We start from the raw sequence: 15,200 nt of genomic DNA, 5'->3' as shown, positions 1-15,200 counted from the left end.
TTGCATTGACACCTTTTACCAACGTCTCTTCTTGAAGCATTCAAAGAATATCGCACGCATGTTATATAACGTGTCATACATGCGAGCACGTTTTGTGGTCTGGTGATGAACAGCCATCTTCGAAATCTAACGTAATTTTGAACGCGATGGCTGGATTGAATATAATCAAATGGTTCCAAACAATTCCGAACGACATTTTGTAGCCAAGAAACCCGAACTCACTCTAATAATATTACAAATATAAAGTTACAACCCACCGCATGGCATATGGGCGATAGTGTTTTTCAACGTCGGTTTACGTAGAGTCTGAAATTGAGTAATCGAGCGAAGAGTAGACGTATTATATAATCAACGGTTAGGTAGGTATACGCGTAACCGAGTCATGCATTACGGGTAAAACACTAGCGATAGGTAGGCATTACCTGGCGTTCTCAAATATATATATATATGTTTATATATATGTATCTATAACGAGTTACGCACGAGTTACGAGGAGCCAATCGCCAGTCAACGGTCACTTTTTAGTACAAGACGGCAACGTCGTTCTCATCCAATCAAAAATCGTCAGCTTCGTCGAGCGTAATAAGAGCGGGAACGAAACTTGCGTAGAGTGTAAAATAGGCTACAGAAGAAGGCCGAAAAAGATATTGTTATTGTATTTATGAAACCGTATGCGCGGACGTTCATGGACATTTTTACCTCAATTTTTTTTCACCACCTTTTTCCACTTCTTCTCTATAGATTTACTCCGTAAATCTTCGTTCGGGGAACTCGGAACCTCGTCAACGATCCTCTGCACGGGACACCGTACAATTTCCTCATGGCATTTATCTTACCCCCTACCTGTATCAGAAACTCACGGAATTTGTCGCAGCGTCACTTCAGCCCACCCGCATTGTCATTAACGTCATCCGTTAAGTTGCGGCAAACGGTTCATGGAATATTCCTCAACGGTACACGGCGAAAAGAAATTATAGACCAGATTTTACTAAACAATTACGGTAAAAGAGGAACACGTCAGGGTTTTTCGTAAAAAATACCAAAACGAACTATATTTTTTACCATAAACGTAGCAGATTTTACTCTGCACACAGTGGTTTTCACTGATTTTACAGAAACTTGTGCATTTTACAAAGTATATTTTACCATCGCAAGCCTGATGTGTCCCTCTTTTCATCCCTGACGGGAGGAAAGTTGAAAATTTGGCGAAACTTGCACAAAACTTGGTAAAGGCAACGAAGAATATAAAAATGAAACGTTGTTCGCAGTTTGATGACCGCGCACGATTTCCGATGTAAATTATCGTGTCCCTGTTATCCTATAACCCCACGTGGCTGCAGAATTGTCCCATGCATCAATGCGTATACCACGACTGTACTTACACATTACCTGACTCGTAAGTTACCGTTGAGCTTTTGCCGTACGAATAATGCATAAGCTACGGCAATCTGCAACGTCGCAGGATATTTTTTCGTATAATATCTATGTACGAAATGAGCATCGACGAAGCACTCATGGATGGGTATAAAGTGAGAGAATAGGATGAAAAGGACAAAAAGGAGAAAAACTATCAATCGTCAGTCCCGTATCGACTCGACTCGTACACGGGATACTTACGGCTCTCTATACGCCGACTCTTATCTTAAATAATGCATTCCCGACGACCGCGATACGAGTACAATGGTATGTCTGTGTATGTTTTACCTTTGTACACCCATACTCGGCCACGCGTGGCGTATATAGCGGCTAGATAAGAAGACTAACCACCCTTCTTGTTTAATGCCACGCTGCACGCTACAAGATGGCCGCCGACTATAGCTATCAAATATTCAAAGAATCGAGCGCCGCGCAGAGACTCGAGGAGTTTATATATATATGTATATATATATATATATATATGTATGCATATATACACCTAAACCAATGCATGTACTAAACCCAGATATCACGCCCAGTACCTGGAGACGGTTTTATAAAGGGCACCGATATGCCGGGTTACAATTAACTCGGTCGAATTAGTTTATACGATGCGTTGTGTGAGAATTCACGCGGACTCAAATTTCGTCTTTTTTTTTTGTTATTTTATTACTCAGAAATCGGAAAACATAGATAAGTGACTTGTACTAATCGTAAGACGCTGCGTACTCCGTGGAATCTGTTTCAGATAATTCATTATCAATTAACGATAAGAATTTTCGAGGGGGGATTTAAAGCCTGCTAATTTTCATGAAGATTGATTTCGGTTATCAAGCGGATCGTCGGAAAGAAGCATTGTATTGAAGAAATTTGTAGAAAAAAATATGCGTTGCAGAGTAAGATAATGAAGAGTTATGGCTATTAGGCTTGAGCGATTTGTCAATTTCATCAACAAATTATACGAAAGCTGCAACATTCTGCCAATCATGCGTAACTGGATCTCAAAAATTGAAACTGAAAAAGTATACCTTCTTAAAGGAGTAACTTTTCCTCGCGAATCTAAAATATTAAGTTTTTTTTTTACGACTGAAAGAAAAGTCTGCGTGAACTGAATCTATATAATGCCCAGCGAATCACAAATATTAAAATACAAACCATCTACGCTTTTCATGATTTCTGAAATCATTTTGTGAAAGCAAAGGTATTGTTATTCCAAAGAACTTGCATCTCGACTTGAATTGAAATACGAATTTACAAAAAGTGCACAAATTATCCACTGATGTATAGATTATCCCATAATGTGAATTTAAAGTCACCGAATGCACTGCACACATGTTTTCGAAACAGATTTTCCTCAACTTGCGTCAAATTTTAAAATGGTATTTATGTTGCTGTTTATTACAGATGTAAATCTGTCAAATTCATTAGAGCCGCGAATTTGAGTTGCAATTTCTCGTACCGTGGAATAACAAATCAATCGCGCAAAGGCAAATTGCACAGGTAACCACAAAACTTCCCGCGTCAGCTGTTTACGATTCTGCAAACATTTTTACACTACATATGCATTAGTTTCGACGCATTGAGTCATTTTTACAGAAATCAGGCTGAACCTCGTTAAAGAAAAATCCCACACAAGGTCCGGCAAAAGTTTCCGTAAAGGGCTTTCAAATTTCCCTATAAGTCATCCGTGAGGTGTTTAATCGGATCCTTTTTGGTCGCTGGAATAAATGGCTGCGATTTTTGGTTCCTTTTCGATCCTGTCTACAAAAATCCTTGTACAATTGTTTCATAGAGTTCAAAAATATCGGTTCATATAAACTATCCAATGCGTGCGGCTATATTAAACTCGGAAGCCTTTCGATTCGTGGAATAAAATTAAGAAGTTAAATGTGAATAAAAAGTTGAAGAGAAAAAACGAGAAACTTGTCTACACATATACATATATATACATATTATAATGTAATATATTTCGTGCGTTCCGGTAACATTTACGATGCCCGCGTTCATCGGTCTCGTTGCCATAGATGTGTTATTGGATATACACGCCACGGATCCACGGGTATGCTAATTAAAGAAAATGATGAAACGTAGACTATTCAGTAATTTACGAGCTAATAGCTTCTGGAGGCAATCCCTAGCCGGTCTCCGCACTACGCGCGGTCAAGATGAATTTGAGTCATAGGATGCCACCGTTGCAAGCTGCCCCGGGTGGCGCGTTGCTCTCGGAGATGAGATAGAGATGCTGGAGGAAGACGAGGCGATGGAAAGGGAGGTGTGGGATAGGGGTAGGGGGGGGGGGGGGAGGTTGGGGTGAAGGCCGCCATATCGGACCACCTTTACATTTTAATGGGTAACAGTGGTGCTCGGCGTGGCGTGAATCTAGGAAGTCGCGCGACGTCTTCATCCGGAGCTATAGAACCGGACCGGCTCACGATGAGCGTCGCTCACTCGGCAAAACATCTACATTATTATATTATCCCATATCCTATGTGCTGTATGGGTATACGTACGTGTATGTGGTATATTGTACGTACAATCTGGTCGTCAGAGAGAAACTCGTCGGCATCGAGAGGACGGCGAAAGGCATCCAGGGACGCATTTTCAGGGCCCCCTCACCCCGGTATAACGAATTACAGTTATGTAGCTACAAAAGAGTAAGGTTTACGAAATATAACTGTGATCCAGATGTCCAGATATTTGCAAAATTTGACAACCGAAATTGTTTCTGGAGGATTTTACATCATTCAACGGAGCACTCTTTTTCCCATGTATACTATGTGATGTTAAAAATTAAGGCTTTGTTTCACGTGTTTGAATTTTCGCGTTTCGACGGAAGGAAGATTTACCTGGAAATTTTTATCATTATTGGAAATATTTAGAAAAGATGTTGCTGCTCTCGCCGATCAGGAAATATCGCGAAATGAGGATGCACATTTTTTTTTTTTTTTTATTCCATGCAAAAGCCATTCTTACAACGGACAGTTAATAATAACTGGTAATAAATAATGAACCTCATACGCGGTGCGATTAACACGGTGCAGCGCCAATTCATTTACGACAGCTGCAGAGGAGGTGCGGGATGTAGATTGATCGAACCTGTACATGAGTTGGCCAATATTTGATAATTACACAGGAATATGAACGTTCCCGTTCACATTCCAATAACCCTTGTCCAATCAATTTCAAAAAAAGAAGCCAATTTGGGTAAAAGAAAGAGAGACGCTTAACCAGACGTCTTGTGAAGACTCAGGTCTTCGAAATCACTCCAGAATCATCGCCTCTCGAGTTCCAAGCTACTCGGAACGTAATAAAATAAAAAATGAAAATACAGACTTACAGATTACATGAAAATGCGACGCATTGTATGAATTAAAAAATTTTTCCACGACACGTACTTCGGTTAACGTATTTCAATTTGGACGCCGCAGTCTCGGAATTCCTCGTACATTATATATACGTGAGGAAATTTAACTGCGATGCGATGATGACGGGATCAGTTTTGGAGAACGTTGAGTCGGATAGCTTGCGGACGGAAAACTCTCCACCGGATACGAATTTGGGAAAATTACAGAGGACATTAGGAGAACCAACACTTATTGTGTTTATCATTTTGTTTCCACGTTGACTAATTTCCGGTTTTGTAACGGATATACCTTAAGCTGCGGGGAAACGCTGCATACGCCCAAAGTTGTTATTGTATTACAGACACGCCGAAATTCATCGCAGCCCTTTTATTCGTCGCTACTCACCTTCTGCCTACACTTTTCTTAATTACTGTACAAGTTCCAAGGCGCAGAGGGCCGTGACTCGCACATATTGCATACAAAGACACACGAATCACACAGTTGTGAAATAATATTTGACGGAAAAATTTTGTCAATTCAATAATTTAACGTCAAATTTCCCAAGGTCCGGCGAAGAGCGCACGATTTTTCCGTGTATCGTTACGAGTCCTGTAGCTAATACAATTCAATGCATGTAAACGTATGCATCAACTTGTGTTCAAGTGATTCATTATAAAAATCTTACTTGTTTCGACTGTAATTTTTCACGAATTAGCTAAACTCGAAGATAATCACGTTTTTGTTTGACACTGTACTCCAGATTTCGAAATTAAAATACCAACTGTCTGAGCAATTGATTTGGCCTGGTAAAATAAGTCGAGAAGAACACGTAAAAAATAACAAAACACCTTATTGCACAACTGCAATAATCACGAGTCAGTCGCGAACTTGGAACATTATTGCAATTGTCGAGTCATGCCGAAAATTCTGTAAAATCTTCCGTCTTCAGTATTTCCAGAATTAGAATGAAATCCTTTCTCTTCTTATACTTATTCACTCCAAACTACATGGCGTAAATCCTTATCATTAAAATCATTAGAAACAGCAGTAAATCAATCAGTTTAATAACAATAATTGCGACGAAATGCTGGATCATGTAGAAAACATTTATACATCATGTTGGACAGTATTATATTTTATTATACAACCGATATCGATCGTGCTCATATTCGAGCATGTGACGATTGTGTGTTTTTTTTTTTTTTTTCGAGCAATAAAATGTTCTTTTCGCCGCGCTAACTGTTCACGGAGTCTCATTATCGGGGCTTGATTGACGTGGTTTTTTTCTCAGAGATGAGAGGCGAAATGGCCTCTATCAATTTTCTGCTTCGATTATAATACACGAGTAAATTGAGTCTGGGACGTCTGTAGAACGTTTTCGACATTAGAGAACCTGGTATACAAGTCCGTGAAATCGAACGTACGATTATAATAAGATGAAGAAGAAACCACCATCGAATACACGGCTAAAAAAATCCACCACCACTCATTTTACATGGATCGCTACCTGTTCTGCGCCACATGCAGAGAGCTGAATACGACAGACGTCGATTATGAATATAATTTATGTAATATCCGCAAAAACGTCAGAATAAACTCTGCAGTGCGATAGTGTGAGTGGACAGGGATCGATCGTATATTACACCAAGGGTATACGTGGGAAGAAGGACGACGGTTGGTGTTCCAAATTTTCGATATATACGACTAACTACCGCGATATCGAGACTATTTAAGACGTTGTTTATTTGCTGCTAGAAATTGTAATTAACGACACGTTGAACAAATTCCGAACAGACGTACCAACCGTACTCCCTTGGCTGTGACTACAAGGTAACCTAACAACGATTCGATACGGCTTAGCGATTTCACCGACGGTATATCGGTAACCAACGCGTAGGTGAATACCGTCCCGTCGTAGTTGTACACGCGTGTCGCTGCATAAACGAATGGATAGAGAGATACGCATAAACGTAAAGAAACACGCGTTGCTGCTCAGTTTACAACATACTTTGTCCATCTGCGTTTTAAGGAGCGAATAAGAGAAGAAGAGGAAAACGTAGGTAAAAAAGGAGCGAGAGGAAGAACGAAGAAAGACACGAAAAGAAGGGAGAAAAAAAATGGGCGTGTCCCGGAGATCAAAGGATGCCGCTCGGCCGCGGAGTGAACAGGTAGTAGGCAGGCGGAGAAGGTACGAGGTAGGAAGGAACCCCGCGGATGACGCGCATCGCTGCATCCACACATCCGCAACGTGTGGGTATAAGGCGTTTTTAGGGGGGTGACGGGGGTGGTCACATCGGCGATGATCGGACAACCTACGCTACGCGATCGAAGGCAAGCATGCAACACATATGCACGGATGACGCGTGTGGCGAACACGACGGCTGACGTCGACACGCGAATCCGCAAAACTGACAGGGCAAAAAGACCGACTTTGTACGGATATAATACTTAGTTGCACGTATGGACAACCGGAAATAGCAGAAATGGCCATTTTATTTTTATTACGTATCACGTGTAACTTGTGCAAGCACAAAGAAGGTATTGAGAGATCAGGGCACGTATAATCGTTGCTTCTTCACACAAGGTAAGATAGATGTATAACGCACGCGCAATATGGCAACTGCCGAACTGAAAAGGATGTGGTTGCTAAATGTGTTTAAGAGGAAATGTACGTCACCTGTTTTTCATTCGACAGAAGGAACGACGAGCTGCCGGTGCTTTTGGATTGTACGCGAGTATCAGCTGCAGGTTGAGTCGTAACTTTGAAGGATATTGGTACCTACGAGCGTGATAATCGTTGCTGACTGGACAACTCGATTCTTTTGAGAAAAAAAAATATTTGAATCAAAAATGCTGAACACATTTTTCTTGAATCTCCGGAATCTGTTGGAAATTATTGAACGAGGAGAAGCGAATTTCCTCGTAAGAATTGATTACTACTCCAACGAGAACTTTGTTTAAAATCGGAGAATATTGCTTTTGTGCCGACTTACAAATGTGCTCGGTATCTACAATTTTTTAAATCAGGGATGGTACGGCTACATTATTCCCAGATTTCTAGATAAATTGATATCCAAGTATTTTGGGATGCATCGATGGAATTTCGAACACTCGGCATTGGCTCGTTTGAAGGGCGTGAACCTCGCGATAATTAGCAAAATATACAAGCCACTTGGTGCGATTGGCGAGCCGCCATGCTTGTGAATATATTAGCATATGTAAATGCAAAAAAAAACCATCTCTCCATCTCGCTTTCTCTTGATTTCAATACAAATGTCTCGTTATTTCGCAATTCTTTTCATAAATGATCCACATTTGCAAAAGGAAAACTTCACCTTCTCGGCTCGGTTCGCAAGAAATTCGATAGGCTTTAATCAGAGTCGCAATTTAGCCATTCAGACCGATCGTACAAGAGCAGGGCGTCCTCACAACGTGGCAAAATAAAGGATCTCTCTTGATCCCAAAATCATTATTCGTTTTCAATCAAGATTCATTTCAACAATCATGCACGTACAGACCTACATCGAAATCAATATTCTGCTTTCATAAATTACATCTAGGTATAAAAATTAAATAACTGTGGTTACAAAGCACGATTTCAAAATTAATTGTTTGAATAGGTTACGGATAATCAAAATTCAAATAATTGGCCACTAAAATAACGAGATAAAAATCTTGCTTCACGGAGAGTTGTTACACAATCGTAAATTGGCACTTCGGGGTATATTTAAGACATACGAATCGGTGAAATTCAATGTAGGAACCGATTTATATTATCACCTCTACGAAACGAGTACAGGTATAAAGCACTGCGATTGCTGCCAAATAATTATAAATAAGCAAGTTTCACGCAAGAGTAAACAGCGTGTGATGTTGGCATTGAAGGATTCATTCCAGGAACCCGGGCTGCCAATTAGCTCTAGTTGAAAGCCCGAAGAAACCCTGATAATTAATATTATATATCTTACACGAACCAGAAACAACGCCAACGAAAACGCTCCTACAATAATTTCAGTCTTATACGTGTAAGTTGCGTATACATCTAGGTCCTAGGTGAAAGAAAAAATGCACTGCGTGAAATAAATGAAACAATCATCAATTACAGTCAAGCGCGTGCTGCTGATTAGCGAAAGATATTCGAAACGACGTATATGTAACGCGCAATAAGAACTACGGCTAATTGCAACTACTGTATATTCCCATTGCAGCGTTAATTCGACCACTCGGATAATTATGTAACGATATTGAAAGGTAATATGGTCGAATCGTTGCACAGCACAGGGGAATCTTGATTGGAAAATAATTGACTAAATGCACTCGAGCGATTTATCGCGTACCAAAGGTATGTACGGGTATATTTTCATCATCGCTTATGTAAAGAACATTATACATATACACCCGTATCTATACATATATCCAGGAACAATAAACGCGCTTCGACTAATTGGTTAATAAAGCGGCGGAAACAAACGACTGCCGCTCGCTGTGCTTGATTAATTAGTTCCCCCCACTTTTCTTCCTTATGCTCGTCTTACTCCACAGGCGCAATGCAGCTATGGGAGTATTTTTTTTTTTTTTTTTTTTGAGAAAAAAAAACGCCACGGTGGTTTCCCCCCTCTATCTTTCTTCCCGTTTTCTTGTCTCTCACTTTTTTTTGTATATTCGTTTATTTTTAATTTTTTTTCTGTATTTATTCGGATTAAATTTCCTCGCTAATTGCCTCCACTGACCGAGACGTCGGACCACCGTTTACGGTGTACCTATAATGTTACAGTAATGTTTTCTCCGTAAAACGATCGGAGTATCGAATATGATTCGCTAAATATTTATTGGTAGTTTTACGAGTGCCCCAACGCAGCCGCGTTCGCAACGTGTTTTAATAATTGCGATTTTTAAATGCATCTCAGATATTGTGTAAAAATTCTTAACGTGTCCAGTAATTTAATGATTGTTTTAACATTAAACTTATACAACACTCGCGTGGATATTGTTTATCATCTCTCTGATAATACAATGTTTCATACAATAGTGTGGAAATTTATACATATTCGGTCCATTCTATTTTTGAAATTTGACTGACGTATTTCCGGAAAAGTACGAGGCAAAAACGAGTCAATTTGTAGATTGTCAATTATTGGTGATAATTTCGAAGAGTAAGAGTATCTAACCAAGTGAAACGTGCGACAAAAATTAAACAATCTAAACAATAAATGTAAAATGCTTCTCGGGTATCGAAATATAAAAATATATAATATAAATGTAAGATAATAAGATATAAAAATCGGTGAATAACCGTAGGATTTTCAGCTAAGTGTGTAAATATTATTATACCAACGGTACGTGCGGCATGGTTTCTCTTTTTACAATACTTGTGCGAATCGACTTATGACAGAAATAGTCGAAGAATCCATCCGTCACTTCTCTCTCCCCAAGATTACTGCAGTGGCAGAGAAGAGCTGCAGCCTTACGAATTAATCACGAACGAGTACTCGTTAGATACATAAAATTATGGATATATCTGTATCGTGATACATAAGACGATAAAGCGAATTATAAATTTTACTAATGGCAAAAATTTACCTCCGAGGAATAACGAATCACGATTGGCGAAAGAGTGCCGACAGCTCCAACGTCAAGATTAGTATTACTATTTGCATAATAACGTGTAATTACGAAAAGTCTAATTAACCTCGGGCGCGGCTATCCTCCACGTCTCCCTGGAACGCGTCGTTCGTATATATATGTGTGTGTGTGTGTGTGTGTATTTACTTCAGTTAAATCGTATATATTATTATATAACGCACACCTTCTTCTCGTGTGTAAATCTCTAAATTCAAGTCTCGTCTGGATGAACAACAACCGTGACTACTGAAATACATTACATAATACATAATGCTGTAACTATATTACGAATATAAATTAAGGATTTAACATTGATGAGAGACATACATACATCTATCTATATTAAAGTGGAGGAACAGCTTGGATGCCGTCACCTTTCGATTATAATTCTTAACAAAAATCGAGTATCTCTTAGTCACGTGATTGATTTGCTTATTATCAATGTCGATTATTAGGAAAACGGATAGTAATCAAATGACCTTATAACAAACAAACTTGGGTCCTGTATGAAAACGTGATGACTTTAATCAACAACAGTAATTTGTTCATTCTTATGCAATCACTATCGTAATATTATGTTTTTTTCTCGTTAGTGCAATCATTTGTAGGAAAATATTTTCTCGTATAATGTGAAATAGTTTGCTGAAATTTGATAAATAACAATGCACTTAAATATTCACAAGTAAATTATATTCACTTGATGCAAGTTGATGTATCATTGCATAAAAGTAAATATCAGTTTAAACAAAATGATTCTCGTGTTTATCTAGAGAAATTTACGTCTATCAACTATAAATAATTAAATATTCACTTCAAGCCTATTCGAACGCAAAATCGACAAATTTCTCTCGCAGCAATTATGCACAGGCTACAATTACACAAATTTCAAACTGAAAAATTCTTTTCACTGCCTGACAATGGCTGTGAAATCAACATTATACTGCTCTGTAAGACAAAATAACGATACAACAAGAAGATAATAAGAGAAGAAAAATGGCATAAAATAATAATCCTGTGGTTAAATGCGGACCTTTCCTTTCTTTTTTTCGTACAACTGCAAATGGCCGGTATAAGATTTGGAAAACGATCATCGAATGAGGAACAGAAGGTGTTCACTAAAAACAATTGACCAACGTCCCGCGGTGAAAACGATCTGTCACTGTCAGTTTCGGGCCAAAGTATTTTCACGAGCTGTCGGACGTCGTTTGTTTGCTAGTGTGAACTCTTTATTTTAGACCGGAAATGTCCCCATTAGAAGGACGTATCGTCTCTCTTATAGTCGGGCCACCCTCTTCCCGAAGCTGAGGCGCGAGGTTTTTGTTAACCTTCTTCAAGATTTGGACAGTTGGCGCCCGGCGAACTCGGTTCTTATTTTTCACCCTTATAGCTCTCCCGCTGCGATGGCATTGTATAAATATGTATACCTATATATGCGCGTATGGTATTCCATACAGGATTTAAGGGTCAAATTTTATTCCCTCGAATGTGTGAAAAAGACACGCCGTGCGGGATTTTATTCTGTACATTTTACCGCAGAAAGGAAAACATCAAGACCCTGCACGCGCGACCCCGAGATGAAGACACATAATTCTTTCCTCGTCAGCCAGTTTTTGCCCCGTTTTTTACCTCTTTGTCCCGAAATTTTCGGGCGACAATATTTTTTTATGAAAATTGGGTTATCGTAATACGGATACAATTTAATTACGGCACATCCTCTACCGAGGCTGTTGGAACGATAATGATCAACGTAATAGAAAATCAGACTAGAAAAACGCTGCGTGGAAGGTGTAATTTAACGAGAAACAATTAAACATGCCTCACCCACCTGCACGACTGGCTGTAAAAGTAAATAATGATTTTGTCGACTTTAATCGACTTTCCCGAATAAAAAATCAGATCGGCGAGCACGAAATGCGCAGAAATGCGCGCGCAGCAGCGTCACACGTTTCGCGCTGACGTCATACGGCACCAGCCAATAGATACAGGCGGTCGCAAACTTCGCGGCACGGAATACGGAAAAGGTCAATTTAGTTCATCGAATTTTGGATGTACGGAAACTTTTTAGCTCAGATTAAAAGGGAACGCAAGCGATTTTTTTGTCCGTGTTGCTCGATCGAGCGATGAAGAAACGTGTACAAGAATCACCTTATAATTACGTCAAATTGCTGCAGGTTTAAAAATTCATTCCTCGACGTAAGAACGAGTCTTCCAACTGTAATAATATCCGTGTAACGAGTAAGTAAAGAGTCTAGTTACGATCTTCAGCGAAATGGACGCCTTCCTACATCGCACGTCGAGACACTTAAGTCTACGATTAGACGTATATGTACCGACGAACGTGGCGAGGTGGCAAAGACGCAGGTTGCAAGTCGTTGCAACGGACTTAGGTACCCAAGCACTGTAAATATCTTCCGGACCGCACCGATCGTTTTAGGTACCCGTTAACCCGGCGTTGCGGAGCACCAACAGCGCAAATGCGGTTTCACCGCGCCACGCAGAGACCATTTCACCGCATTAAAAGAAAGGATGAAAGGAGAGGAATAACGATATAATCGCTGAAAAAATTATATATATTCAGAACGATTTTGTCATGGCGCAAAATGGCGCGCAGTATAATGATAACGGTGTGTCAAGTGTTAAATTTACGACCAAGTGTGAAATTACGAAAATACTCCCAACTGCGACTGCAGTAACACTTGCCGATGGAAGACGACATGATAGTACCTAATATGTGCGGAGTGAGTACGTGTAATCATATTCATAACTAGCTCTACCTATGTGCACAAAATATATTTAGGGGTCGTGCAGGCAGAGCGAATTTGTTAAAAAAAGTTGGTAATAAAACAAGGAAAATGTTAGAATCACAACCCAATTTAACGATATTTTTACTTCTTAATACTATCATTTATCGGTATAAAATGATAAAATAATCGAACTTTATTATTGAAACTTTTTTATCTAACAAAAACTGACATATTGTTTAATAGTAGGTGCCCGAAACAGCCGTGCAAAGTGCAAATGGAATCACTGTTTCAGTTTTTACATTCATCACGGAAGAAGCCGATCGCGCCCATTAATAGCACTTTATGCAACAAGTGACGAAAACCAAGGAATGGTGATGAGTCTGCGCGCTAGTCGGAAATAAGTGCAGAGCTCGCCCACGAATCGCCGTTTTCCGGTTTTTTTTCACTAATTGCATACAATATTTTTTATCACAAGTGCGTCGAAAACGAGTTTTGATGCCCGTAACACGTGCCTGAAATGGTCTGCAGCGTCAACCGTGTATCAGACCTAACCTCACTCGATTTGCTTCGAGTGCGCTTGCGTAGCGGTGCTTTATATGATTCAGACTACGCAACAGCACTGCAAAAGGCCATTTTAGTTACGAAAATCACATTTTCGATGCATGTGCGATAAAGTGATACATTATGCAACAAGGGAATAATCGACTTTTGTTCCTGTATTGCGTATAGGAATTTGTTTCCGAGTTAAGTCTGGTCACATTATTGATTTGAAAAGTGGGACTCGATAATTTTTGCAATATTATGTGTTAGAATTCAGAGCAGAGGTTATTGATGAAAAAATAAATGGTAAAAAACGGATATAATTAGCATATGGATGTAGGTTGGCGGGAAATGAACCTCCACTATTGCTTTTTCGTAAGTTAGCATGAGTTATTGTAACATTTTGTGTATCGATGTCAATCTTGTGATCAATGCATGGAATGCCTTCGACTTGACACAAAGCTGTTAATCGTAGCACGTTTGAAGCGTTGACGCAGAATTTCACAAACTATTACGAACGTTGTAACAATTTTCTGTTGGATCATGGGAATCGCTACTTTGGACAAATATTGGCCCAAGTTTGTTCAACACTTAGCCATTATTCATTCTTCGAAAGAGAGACAAATTTAGAGTATGTAAAAGAAGGAGAGAAAAAAGACATTAGTTTCGAACCGACGACGTGCACGTGCCTCCGGGTGCGAGACACGTTAGTAAGTTTGAATTGTAGCGGATAATTGCGACCCGCAGAAGACATTAAACGCGTGGTATATCCCTGGTCGCTTCTGCGGCAACCGAAAGCCACGAAACCTGTATGCCTACCCACATGCATACGGGGGCATTATCTCGTAAGAATGAACTGGCATTGACAGCTCTGGGAGAGGTCATAATCGTAAAAAAGCACTTTGGTTTATCGGCAAGGGCTTGTCTCTGCTGTACAACGCATAAAGACTTATATGCTACAGGATTTCACTATCTCTGTACCCGTTCCGTCTGGCCTCCATTCCTCCGTTTTAACGTCCCGTTGTCCATACTCCGCGAAAAATGTAAGCATTCGCAAAAATACGCAAACATACTCTCGAAGTAAATGCGATAAAATACCGCGGAAAATGCATGCAAGAAAATGCGATTCTTGACCGCCAAATGGTTTCAACATTTCCACGAAGATTCGTGAAAACAGCCAGTTCTCAAAGGGACCGTGAATGGTTGATGCTCTCGGCTTTTGATTCTAAATACTGACGAGCTAATTATGCGATATTTCAATGCGAATTACGGGCTACAAACGTATTCGCAATTGGATAATATTCCCGAGCAAGCTGTTGCAACGGTGAGCGGGAATCGGCAATCAAGCATCGGTTTATCGAGCGCGTCAAGTGCGCTTGGGGGGCCGAGTAGTTTCGCTGCTGCGAGTCCGTGGAGTTAATTGGAATCGCTGATCACCGAGACGTGACATCGATTTATCGAGAATCGTCGATGGGACGATAATACATGGTTGAGGGAGCAGAAGGAAGCATCGCGGTCGATAATCTACATTGCC

This window comes from Neodiprion pinetum, chromosome 1 (assembly GCF_021155775.2).
Source record: "Neodiprion pinetum isolate iyNeoPine1 chromosome 1, iyNeoPine1.2, whole genome shotgun sequence".
Lineage (NCBI taxonomy): Eukaryota > Metazoa > Arthropoda > Insecta > Hymenoptera > Diprionidae > Neodiprion > Neodiprion pinetum.
This window is presented reverse-complemented; position numbering follows the sequence as displayed.